Genomic DNA, 12,854 nt, shown 5'->3' with positions numbered 1-12,854 from the left:
AACTCTGAAATATCTAATCTTTAACAATTATGCAGAATTTCTTTTAAAACCATTTGGCTTACTGATCCTTTGTGTATTAATTTTTGTGTAACAACTCTTAGCCTTTTCATTTCTTTTATAGTAATTAGTTTGCTTAGACTTTATGTTATGATCAGTTTTGGTAATTTGTGTTTGCCTAAAACTATAGATCTTTCTTCAAAGTTTTCATTTTTTTTCTGCACAGAGTTGTATAAAGTATTTTCTTCTTAAAATTGTTTTTCCTGTTTTTATGCTATTTCCTCCTTTATCTTTGTGGTTTCTCCCATTTTCAAAGTATAAGTTAGCTAATGGCTTACCTCTTTTTATGCTATTTTCCTCTTATATTTGTGATTTCTCCTTTTTAAAAAATTCTCCTTTCTTGGAGTTCCCGTCGTGGCACAGTGGTTAACAAATCTGACTAGGAACCAGGAGGTGGAGGGTTTGATCCCTGGCTCAGTGGGTTAAGGATCCAGCGTTGCTGTGAGCTGTGGTGTAAGTCGCAGACACAGCTCGGATCCTATGTTGCTGTGACTCTGGCGTAGGCCAGCAGCTAGAGCTCCGATTAGACCCCTCGCCTGGGAACCTCCATATGGCGCAGGAGCGGCCCTAGAAAAGGCAAGAAAAAAAAAAAATCCTCCTTTCTTAAAAAACTTAGCTAATAGTTTGTGTATCTGGTTGTTTCTTTTCAAATAACCAGCTTTTGGATTAGTTCTACCCTCTTCTGTTTTCCAAATCAACATTTATAATTTCATCTTTATTAATTCCCTTCTTTTAGTTTACTTTTTTTGGGGGTGGGGTGGGGAGCATACCCAAGGCATGTGAAAGTTCCTGGGCCAGGGATGGAACCGGTGCCATAGCAGTGACTCAAGCCACTGGAGTTGGATCCTTAACCCACTGTGCCACATCAGGAACTTCTCTTTTAGTTTACTTTTTTTCTAACTTTCCATTTTGGATGTTACATTTATTTATATAGATGTTTTCATTTTTATTGCACTGGGTAGTTAAAGCTATAAGTTTTCCTGTGATAACTGCTTTAGTGGTCTCACGGAGATTCTATATCATGTTTTCATTATTATTATTTTCAAGAAATTCTGCAATTTTATTTTCCTTTTAATCCAACAGTTATTTAATAGTTTTTTTAACTACCAGGTAAAGGAGTTCTTGTTGTGGCTCAGCAGTAACAAACCCAACTAGTACCCATGAGGATGCGGATTCAATCCCTGGCCTCACTCACTGGGTTAAGGATCCAGCATTGCCATGAACTGTGGTGTAGGACACAGATGCAACTGGGAACCCATGTTTCTGTGTCTGTGGCATAGGCCAGCAGCTACAGCTCTGTTTCAGCCCCTAGCCTGGGAACTTCTATATGCCGCATGTGTGGCCCTAAAAAGACAAAAATAAATAAATAAAATAAAATACCAAGTAAAAGGAAATTTTAGATTCTTAAGAAATTCTGTCATTAATTGCTAAAACTTTTATTGCATTATGATCAGAGCATGTTATTTGTATATTTCTATTCTTTGAACTATCCTGATATTTTCTTGGTGACTTAATATTTGGATAACTTTCATGAATTTTCCATATATATATTCTTTTCTATAGGTACAGAATTCAATGAGTTTTATTATAGATCATTAGTTCCCCTTCTCTGCTTAACAACAAAAAGAAAACCAAAACTGCAGGACACTCAAGGACAACCTCTAACACAGAAGACAGAGGACCCCCCCCCAAAAAAAAATAAACAGACTTGAGAGGAGCCAGAAACTCTGCAGGAAGAAGAAAACTATCCTCCATTCACTTGCCTCTTCAAAAAAGTATAAAAATATGTTCAAGGAAGTGTAAAATAAGAAATATTCTTGTGGAGTTCCCGTCGTGGCGCAGTGGTTAACTAATCCGACTAAGAACCATAAAGTTTCGGGTTCAATCCCTGGCCTTGCTCAGTGGGTTGAGGATCCAGCACTGCCATGAGCTGCGGTGTAGGTTGCAGACGCGGCTCGGGAGCAGCCCTAGAAAAGACAAAAAAAAAAAAAAAAAATTCTTGCATCCATGAAACGAAAATGGATGTCATAAATGTTCTGAAAACACAAAAGAACACTTACCTTGGCAACGAAAGAGATGCAGTAGCAATGAAAAAAACTCAAAAGAAGGGATGGAAAATAAAGTTGAGAAAACCTGCCAGAAATGGATGCAAACAGAAAAAGAAATTGAGAATGAGAGATTCAATAATTTAATGAGATCTCCTAAAGGTATGCCAAATTCCTGGGGTACAAAGAGAAAGCTCCTCACTGGCAGATGATTCACTGTGGGACATGGGTTTCATAGGCACACCCAGGAGGATGCTCAGGATGCATCTTAGCACCCAGACAGGGGAAGTGCCCACTCCCCCAGTTTTCTCTCCCCACTTTGCAGCCTGCCTTGGCTAGCTGTCTCTGGTGCAGAACAGCCTTTCTCTCATCTGACATCCACCGTGGCCACTCCAACAGTCTTCTGCCCCCATTCACCTTAGGCCTAATCCATTCCAGTCTACATACTACAGCTGGGACCACTCAAGGATGGGCCAGGTACTGGATCCAAGGACCCAAAGGACTTCCTCTTGTGCCCTACTCCCAGGCATTTCTTAGGGTGCCAGATCCAAATCCATCTTGTACCTCTCCTACAAACCTTCATTTTGCTTCTTTTCTGTCATAACATGACTTCAATCCCTTTCAGGCAAAGCTTCGCAAAAAGGAGTTCTACTATGAGTTTCCTTGTGGCACAGTAGGTTAAGGATACGGCATTGTCACTGCTGCAGCTTAAGTCCCTTGCTGTGGTGCAGTTCAGTTTCTGGCCCGGGAACTTGTACATGCCACAGTCCACAGGTGGAGACGAAAGAAAAAAAAAAAAAAAAAAAAAAAAACAGTTCTACTAAGTTAAGGAGGGGCTACCAATTCTTAAGATACACAATGGCCACTCTGCTCCTTCAGGGGTGACAGGAAATGCTTTCTTTCTGGATGAGTCATTATTCCTGAGGATGGACAGAAGTCTACTTGCTGAAGCAGCAAAGATACCAATGAAGGTTTAATTTTTATATCCTGGAATAAAACCAATATTCCACGTGGCTCTTTAAACAAATGCAACAGATATACAAGTACTGATGGAAAACTACCAGGAAGTATTATGTTTTACTGAAAAACCAAGTTTCCCTCTGCTGGTGGAATGTGTAGCTCTGGAGCCTGTCTGGCTCTAAATCCTGGCTCTGCGACGTGGGCTTTCTGAGGCTTTGGAAGTTACCTTCTCTGTCCCTCAGAGTTCATATCTGTAAACGAGATTAAATGAGGTTATAAGAATAAAATGAGTCAAGACATGTAAGCCCTTAGAATAATGCCTGACAGAGAGAAAGTACTAAATAATTAGCTATTACTATAACACCCTTCGATTTATGTAAAAACTAAAGTTGTGAGGGGGATGTAAATTTATTTACACTACTATTCAGATATGCAGATATATTAGTTTGCTAGGGCTGCCATAACAAAGTACCAAAGACTGTCTGTCTTAAACAACACGTTTGCTTTTTCTCACCATTCTGGAGGCTGGAAGTCCAAGATCAAGGAAAAGTCGAAGTGTATGCAGTCCAGTATTGGTATGGGGGCTTGGCTCCTTCAGTTTCTCTTGAAGTTCCTCTACCATCCTTAGGGTGTGGCTTTCATTTTAAGGTCTATGCCAGCAACTGTGTTCCAGGCATCAGGATGGAAAAAGGAATGAAGAAAGGACAAAAGGTGTGCTCCAACGGTTTCTCAAGGAAGGTTCCTGAAAGTGGCCACAAGATACTCCCTCTTGCATTTCCTCTGCCAAACTTTAGTTCATGGCCCCACCTAGTTGTAGTGAGGCTGGCAAATGTGTTCTTTCTTCTCTAGAGTTTTGTGCCCAGATATAAAACCTATGCCTATAAAGAAAAGGAGAATGTGTATTAGAGGCAGTTTCTGCCAGAGACAATTCAGTGCAGTGTCTGACTCCTTCTCCCTTCAGTTTCCTCCTTTGCATTATCCTGAGCACTAGGGCACTGAGCCAGGGAGGCCAGACTCTGCTTGATGTGCCTGATCCACAGACATCTTGGGAGGGAGAGGGACAGGAACTGAAAGCAAGCAGAAAAAATGAGCAAAATTTTTTATCCGGGGAAGGTGAAATTACTCTCCAATGAAAACATTATACAAGAAGAGGCTAACAGGTTTTAGAACATATAAGAGGGAAGATTGGAGAATTAAAAAATCTAGATCGAGAGGCATTCCTGTTGAGTCTCAGCAGGTTAAGAACCCAACATAATGTCCTTGAGGACGTGGATTTGATCCCTGGCCTGGCTCAGTAGGTTAAAGATCCAGTGTTGCTGCAAGAGTAGGTCAAAGATGCAGCTCGGATCTGGTGTTGCTGTGGCGGTGGTATAGGCTCCAGCTGCAGCTGGGACCCCTAGCCTGGGAATTTCCATATGCTGGAGGTGAGGCTATAAAAAGAAAAAAAAAATCTAGACTGAGAACAGGGACCATGCTTTCCTGTAGGGTTACAGTCTTGGTACCTAGAATACAACCTGTAATGTTGTAAGCATTTGAATGTATTTGTTGAGGGAGTTCCCATGTGGCTCAGAAAGTTAAGGATTTGACATTGTCACTCCAGTGGCTTGGGTAACTGCTGTGGCACCATTAAATCCCTGGCCTGGGAACTTCCCCATGCCCAGAGTGTAGCCAAAACAAAAGAAAAAACAAAGACATTTGCTGAATTGGGGAGAAAAAGGCTATCCCTTTAGGAAGTGATAATGCAATAACCTACATGATCAAGAAGTAAGGAAACTGAGATATCCTGCTGCCCTGAGCCCTGAGAATAACACAAACTGTACCTCATGGAAAGCAACCCCTTGTTTATCTTATAGGATAAACACACGCAGATAAACCCAAAAGGATTGCTGATTTGATATTGCTGAGCCTTGCCCTCTCCATTTAAATGCCATTTGTCCACTATGGCTTGGGAGGTTTTGTGACTCTGGGCTCCTGGCCAGGCATCAGCCTGTCATTGTTGAAGGTCCACAGATTCCCTTCCAGAAAGAGCCATTTCCCTTTTCAGTTCAGCTGTTCTGTGGTTCCAACTGCCTCGCTCCTCTCCACCACTGGCAGGAAAGCCAGGGAGAGCTGCAGGGAGGGTGCCAATCCCTGAGGGTGGGGTGGACTGTATTGGGTACCTTTTACTGGAAGCTACAGTGTGGGGAGAAGAGGACAGCTTTGGCGGAGGGAGGTTCCCCAAACAACCCAAGAAGTTTTTCCAAAATTCAAAGCCAAAGAAATGTACTGTCATTAACAACAATGAGCAACTCTCCATGTACTAAATTTTTAATGGAGCTCCTTTAAGTCACAATATGAAGGGGAAAGAGTCAGGTGCAGAATAATTTGTATAGGGAAAATGAAATAGGTGTGTATATACAAAAATATTTGTTAATTTCAAAGGCCATCTCTCTAACAGTAGTTGCTTTTGTAAGGGGGATTCTGTTACTAAGAGATGTGGAACGAAAGAATATAGTTCCTCTGTATGCCTGGTTTAGCTTTTCAATGCTGTATCACATGCAGAAGATTTCTTCAAAATAAGAAATAAATACAGGTGGGATTGTAAATTGGTGCAACCACTATGGAAAGCAGTATGGAGATTCCTCAGAAAACTAAATATAGAACTACCATTTGATCCAGCAATCCCACTCCTGGGCATCTATCCAGAGAAAACCACGACTCTCAAAGACACATGTACTCCAATGTTCATTGCAGCACTATTTACAATAGCCAAAACATGGAAACAACCTAAGTGTCCATCGACAGAGGAGTGGATCCAGAAGATGTGGTACATATACACAATGGAATATTACTCAGCCATCAAAAAGAACGAAATACCAGCATTTTTAGCAACATGGATGGACCTAGAAACGATCATGCTAAGTGAAGTCAGCCATACAATGAGACACCATCATCCAATGCTTTCACTGACATGTGGAATCTGAAAAAAGGACAGACAGAACTTCTTTGCAGAACAGATGCTGACTCACAGACACTGAAAAACTTATGGCCTCTGGAGGAGACAGTTTGGGGGGTGGGGGGATGTGCCTGGGCTGTGGGATGGAAATCCTGTGAAATCAGATTGTTATGATCATTATACAATTACAGATGTGATAAATTCATTTGAGTAATAAAAAAATGAAAAAAATAAATACAAATTATAAAGTAATAATAATAATTTAAAAACACAACCGTAGAGTTCCCACTGTGGCTCAGTGGTTAATGAATCTGACTAGGAACCGTGAGGTTTCGGGTTCGATTCCTGGCCTTGCTCAGTGGGTTAAGGATCTGGCGTTGCCATGAGCTGTGGTGTAGGTCGCAGATGCAGCTCGGACCCCACATTGCTGTGGCTCTGGTGTAGGCCAGTGGCTACAGCTCCTATTAGACCCCTAGCCTGGGAACCTCCATATGCCACGGGAGCGGCCCCAGAAAAGGCAAAAAGACAAAAAAATAAAAATAAAAAATAAAATAAAAATAAAAACACAATCAAAAAGGAAAGTGCCAGAATCACTGGTTGCATCGGTTAGAGCAAGAAGGCTTGAGGGAGGAATTAGCAGACAGGACTAGGAGACAAGAGTGCAAAACGCAGAGAAGCCTGAGGAGTTTCCACTGTCATAGCTCAACAGTTAGCGAACCCAACTAGCATCCATGAGGTTGCAGGTTCGATCCCTGGCCTCACTCAGTGGGTTAAGGATCTGGCATTGCTGTGGCTGTGGTGTAGGCTGGCAGCTACAGCTCTGATTGGACCCTTGGCCTGGGAACCTCTGTATACAGCAGGTGCAGCCCTAAAAAAGACAAGAAGACCCCCCCAAAAAAACAAAAAACAAACAAACAAAAACACAGAGAAGCCTGGTGCCAGGACCACAGTGTGATGTGAGCAAACCAGAAGGAGGGTTATGGGAAATGAACATTGGCCCTTCTCTGGAGCTGGGAGTTTATGGTTAGGGAGTAGGAACACTCAAGTATATTTCAGCTGTCGACCTAAAGAAAATCACACAATATAAGAGTTATGAGTTTAAGTTTTATTCAGGGTCTTACTGAGGACCTTGGAAACAGCTGCCCAGTTAGCTCTGAGGAACTGCTCCCAAGAGGTAGGAGAGGAGCCAGTTTATACTTGATATTTTTGGCTAGGAAATACATATAGTCAAGCATACATCATGGTAAAAGATTACTGCTAATCACCAAGAACAGATATCTCACATTAATGATTTTAGTTGTTTTTTTTTTTTAATTTTAATTTTTTGTCTTTTGTCTTTTTTAGGGCCGCACCTGTGGCATATGGAGGTTCCCAGACTAGGGGCCTAATAGGAGCTGTTGCTGCCCACTTACGCCACAGCCTCAGCAACGCCAGATCCAAGCCGCGTCCACGACCCACACCACAGCTCACAGCAAGACCGGATCCTTAACCCATTGAACGAGGCCAGGGATTGAACCCCCAACTTCATGGTTCCTAGTCGGATTTGTTTCTGCTGTACCCTGATGGGAACTCCTTAGTTGTTTTTTTAATGAGAAGATGTTAAGAATATGGGTCACTGAAATTCTTCCCGAGATAGGCAACTAACTCTCTAAGGTCTGTTTATCCAAAGTACAGGGTGCCTCATCCTTTTTTTTTTATCCCGAATTCCTCTCAGGGCGCACTGTCAGTGGGTAACTGTAGTGGGTTTTGATTTAACCTTTGAATAACTGGGTGATGAGTGATGCTCTCTCTTCTTTACTCACACAACCTACAGTAAAATCCCACCGTAAACCACTTAGAAAGGTTTCTAAAATTCTATTTTGTAAAATGTCCAAGTCTATGTTGGACATTTTAAACTACTGAAAGTTTAATGATTAAAAGATGAGGGTCAAGTCTTTATAGCTGGGACTTCCCCAAGTCCATCCAGATCCTGGCTGCATATAGTGCTACCTGCTGGTAGAAGGCTGCCCCAACAAAATGCTCACAGAGGTGACTGGATTCTGTGGCTGATTCAGGCATCCAGGATAAGAGAACCATCCCAGGATCTCTTAACAGTTGTTTTCCCACTGACCTGGAGCCAGTAAGCCAGGAGAATCCCAGGAAGTGGGAGGCCATATTCTTTTCATTTCATTGCCCAATCTCACTTCTAACATCCCCCTTCCTTTGAGGGAGATAAGAATTGTATCTGGCCCCACCGGAAAAGGAAGAAGAGGACTGAGAGGAATGGAGGACCAAAGCACTGATCTAGGTAACTTAGATCTATTATGTCCAAACTCACTGTTTTTTGTTTGTTTGTTGCCTTTTAGGGCCTCATCCGAAGCATATGGAGGTTCCCAGGCTAGGTGTTGAATAGGAGCTGCATCCACTGGCCTACACCACAGCCAGAGCAACACAGGATCCCATCCACATCTGCGAACTACACCACAGCTCATGGCAGCGCCAGATCCTTAACCCACTGAGCAAGGCCAGGGATCGAACCCGCAACCTCATGGATGCTAGTCAGATTCGTTAACCGCTGAGCCATGATGGGAACTCCAAAGCTCACATTATTTATGGGGCCACCTTCAGCAGGACTTTAATGCCTATACATATGAAAGACAGTGAGAATGCTACATGTTGAATTAATAGGATACAGCCAAACCATCTAAAGAGAGGAACTTCTAGCCTCAAATGTTCTATTATATAAGAAGAAAAAGGCCAAGGGGGGCCCTGATGTGACAGGATGATGCAACTGAGAGTGGCCAAGGAGGTGACCACCTGTGCCAGGATCCCACTTACGTAAAATTTCCTGTTTATAATATGTGAGGGTGAACTATATTTTTTGAAGCTCAAGATGATGGAAGCAAATGAAGTAAATAAGCTTTCCATTCAAGACGTTAGAAAACAAGTTAAAAAAAATCTAAAGAACAACATAAAATTAACAAAAATAACTGAATCTGAAAAGAGGCAAAAAGGAGAATTAATAAATTCAACCAAGTAAAGAAACACAAACCAATAGACAAATGTCTGGTAAATGTAATAAAGAAAAAAGATAACACAATTACTGCAGGGACAATCTTCTGAAAACATTAAACTATGTATTTTTTAAAATATTCACTAAATTATGTTCCCCAGAAGCCACTCTGCCATTATGGCCCCAGGGAAGGTGGCCAAATGTCCACTATAGAAAGAAGGAGACATTAATAACAAAGAAGTCATTTTCAGACAAGAGGGGAAATAAAAGAAAGCCTTTTTGGTTCTAGGAGGAAAAGAGAGAGATATACACAAATGACTTTTGATGCTACTGTCCTTGTGATTATCCCTCCCCACAGCTGGTCCTAGTGTTAAAATGGGGGAAAATGAAGAGAAAAACTGCCCATTCAGATCGAAAGCCTAAAGCAAAGAGACTTTGTGTTTCTCTTCCCATTTGGTACTTTGGAAGGATGCCTCTCACAGGGAGTTCCCACACATCATTTCAGGGGTGAGGAAGATGCATGGAATGCTCATCCAAAGAAGAGCTAAAGGCAGCCCTTCCTCACCCCCCACCCCTGCTTCTCTTGTAGAATGCAAGGAATCCAAAAATTCTCTTAAGCTCCTACTAACATGTGGGGTGAGCAGCTGAGCTGAGAACCAATAAGCCAGCCACTGGACCACTTCAGTGAGAGCAAATGACCCCGAAGCAAAGACTGGTAGAGATGCGGAGAACTGTGCAAAGTGTAATCTTTAGACCTGCTTCAGCTGGGAGCTACTAACCAGAATCTCTGGGTGTGGCACCCAGGAATCTGGATAAGCTCTTCAGGTGATGGTTCTACTTGCTGAGGTTTGAAGAGCTGTGGTGGAGACAGCCTAGTCAGGAAAAGTGTCCAGACTCAGAAGATTTGCAGGAGTCATCAGTCAGGGGCTCAGCTAGCAGGGAGGGGCTCCCATAAACTTTAGATGAGACCCCATAACCAGAGTACATAGCTGGAAAGTCTGCCCCAGGACCTGCCTCCTCATCCCTGCACACACTGTGCTCCTTTCAACCCAGATACTGATTTCAGAAGTATGAGACTAAATATTGACAATTTATCTCTAATAAAAGACATAAAGCAGAAGAGATAGAGAAACTTTTTTTTTTTTGTCTTTTTGCCATTTCTTGGGCCGCTTCCACGGCATATGAAGGTTCCCAGGCTAGGGGTCTAATCGGAGCCGTAGCAGCCTACACCAGAGCCACAGCAACTCGGGATCTGAGCCGCGTCTGCAAGCTACACCACAGCTCACGGCAACGCCGGATCTTTAACCCACTGAGCAAGGGCAGGGATCAAACCCGCAGCCTCATGGTTCCTAGTCGGATTCCTTAACCACTGCGCCACCACGGGAACTCCAAGATAGAGAAACTTTTAAATGGTGGTTCTACATTCTTGTTATTACCCCACCTGATAGAGACTACCTTGTGATAATTACAGAGAAATTTAAAAACTGTACTCTTGCACCTGAGGAGACTGCAAACTTTTTTTTTTTTTGTCTTTTTATTTAGGGCCACACCTGCAGCATATGGAGGTTCCCAGGCTAGGGGTCGAATCAGAGCCATAGCTGCTAGCCTACACCACAGCCACAGAAATGCAAAATGTGTCTGCAACCTACAACCACAACTCATGGCAACACTGGATCCTTAACCCACTGAGTGAGGCCAGGGATCAAACCCGAGTCTTCATGGATACTAGTAGGGTTTGTTAACCGCTAAGCCAGGACAGGAACTCCCAGAGACTGCAAACTTTTTACCGTACCTCATACACACAGTTTGAATGGTAAAATGCTGTTTGTAATTGGCAATGGAAGCTAATAAAGATTGATACAAACATGCAAATTTTTAGGCAGCCACTAAAAAATTATGTTGACTTTTTTCCTAAAGAGTTCATGATTAATCTTAACTGGTAAAAAGAAAATTATAAAATAGTATCACAAGATTCATTTTGTAAAGAGTTTGTGTGTGTATGTATACACACATGCAGTAATAAAACTTGAAATATACACACCAAAGATATTGTGGTTATCTTTGGGGGATAATATTATAAGCAGTTTTTCTTTTTTTCTCATCTGCATTGCCTCTTTTTTTCCTATAATGAATACAAATTATTTGTGTTATTGTACAAAAAAGTTATACAAAAATGTTTATGAAAGTAAGTTTTAAAATAAAGAAAGCATAAATTTAAAAATGAGGATGACTAAATTAAAAATAAAGCAATAGCTATAATTTATTGAGTGCTTACTATGTAATAGATGCTATTTTAAGCACTTTGCATGGATATATATTTAAATCTCACAACTTCTTTGTGAAGTAGGTCATTTTACAGAGGTAGAAACTTAAGCTGTGTGTCCCCAAGGTCACATAGCTAGAAAATATCAGCGTCAGGGTTCCAGCACAGAAGATGGGACTGGTACACCTGCTCTCTGAACCAGCAGTGTTAATGAGATTTGCCATTAACGTGGGAGATATTATTTCAACCAAACTTCCAAGGGATATATATACATATATATATATATATATATACATATATATATATATAGCGTGACAAAAATGCCCATAAATGAAAAAAGCAAGACAGGGTGCTGTGTGAAACATCAGTGTCTACCTCACACTCCCCATTCAAGGCCAGATACACAGGTAGAGAGGTCTGACCTGTGTCTCTCAAGAGCGGTTCTTGCAGGGTGTCTTCAGCATTAGAGGTCTTCCCTGGACATAATGTACCAGATGGCTGGTGTCTGCTTGTCCTCCAAGACAGCACAGACAGGGTGGGGTCATGCAAGAGGTCCCGCTTTTCCATCACCTTCCCGTGGTCCCCAAGAGCCCCTCTCCCTATACCGGCCATATAAACAGGCACACTTCCATTTTTCCAAATAACTTCGCAGATTTCAATTATTTGGTAAAAGTTATACACAAACATGGCTGAGAGTGATGGGGGGGAGGATGATAAAGCAATACCTTGCACCACCTCTGACCACTCCCTACCCTCCCTCGACGAACACTTTTCATCACAATTTATTAATTTTAGATATTCTCTCTTTATTACCTTTAGCTCTGTCACATCACCTTCCCCTCCTTCCATTCTCCCAATATAGCTTGATTAACATTTTGCTTAAATCAGTAAACAGAGGCTACCTTATTACATTCAGGTTGACAATATTCTTTGTAGAGCCAGGAAGTGTTACGAGTACATTTCTTTTCTTTCCCGAAGTGTTAGGAGTACATTTCTTTCTTTCCCGAAGTCCTAACACATTTTCTTTCCTTCTATTAAACAATTACTACAAAACACAAGGCCTCTGATGGAGTTCCTGTCATGGCTCAGTGGAAATGAACCTGACTAGCATCCATGAGGATGCAGGTTCGATCCCTGGCCTCTCTCAGTGGGTTAAGGATCTGGCATTGCCATGAGTGTGGTGTAGGCTGCGGATTCGGCTCTTATCTGGCATTGCTGTGGCTGTGGCGTAGGCCAGCAGCTATAGCTCCAATTCAACCCCTAGCCTGGGAACCGCTTTATGCCTCGGGTGTGGTCCTAAGACAAAAACAAACAAACAAACAAAAAAAACCACAACCAAAAAAACCCACAAGGCCTCCAAGGTATCAGGTATACAGTGACCTCCTTCTTCTTCCAGGAGGCAGGGCCCCCTCCCACTGATACCTGTCTACTCTGCCCTGGGCCTGCTGCCCTGATGTCATTCAGAGGCTTGGATTGGGGCAGTGAGGCAAGAGAATTTGTCACACTGAAGGTGGTAATCAGCATTTCTCCCCAGAAGGTGAAGAAACATACCAAAAAGAGGAGCTCCTCAAGAAAGGGGTCCCTTTCAGGGTGCAACCCAGA

The 12,854-nt window shown here is 42.3% G+C and overlaps 1 long non-coding RNA gene across 5 annotated transcripts in view; it reads right to left on the bottom strand.

Annotated features, from left to right (window-relative positions):
- Positions 1–254: 254 nt before the first annotated feature.
- LOC106506066 (uncharacterized) overlaps positions 255–12,854 on the bottom strand; it is a 39,291-nt gene continuing 26,691 nt past the window's right edge. For 2 of the 5 annotated variants that reach the window (XR_014827405.1, XR_001301051.3), the window contains 4 exons: positions 3,577–3,940; positions 2,680–3,313; positions 2,118–2,190; positions 255–2,024 (listed from right to left, as the gene is read on the bottom strand). This is a non-coding gene — a long non-coding RNA (uncharacterized LOC106506066). The remainder of the gene's footprint in view (positions 2,025–2,117; positions 2,191–2,679; positions 3,314–3,576; positions 3,941–12,854) is intronic. The other 3 variants (XR_014827406.1, XR_014827407.1, XR_014827408.1) reach the window with 2 other exon arrangements.

The sequence above is a fragment of the Sus scrofa genome, chromosome 14 (assembly GCF_054392235.1).
Source record: "Sus scrofa isolate SSC_HxYL_T2T_F1_AM1 chromosome 14, Sscrofa_HxYL_maternal_Yorkshire_Landrace_v2.0, whole genome shotgun sequence".
In the NCBI taxonomy this organism is placed as follows: domain Eukaryota; kingdom Metazoa; phylum Chordata; class Mammalia; order Artiodactyla; family Suidae; genus Sus; species Sus scrofa.
Note: the sequence above shows the minus strand (reverse complement) of the source record. Positions and strands in the feature narration are given on the sequence as shown.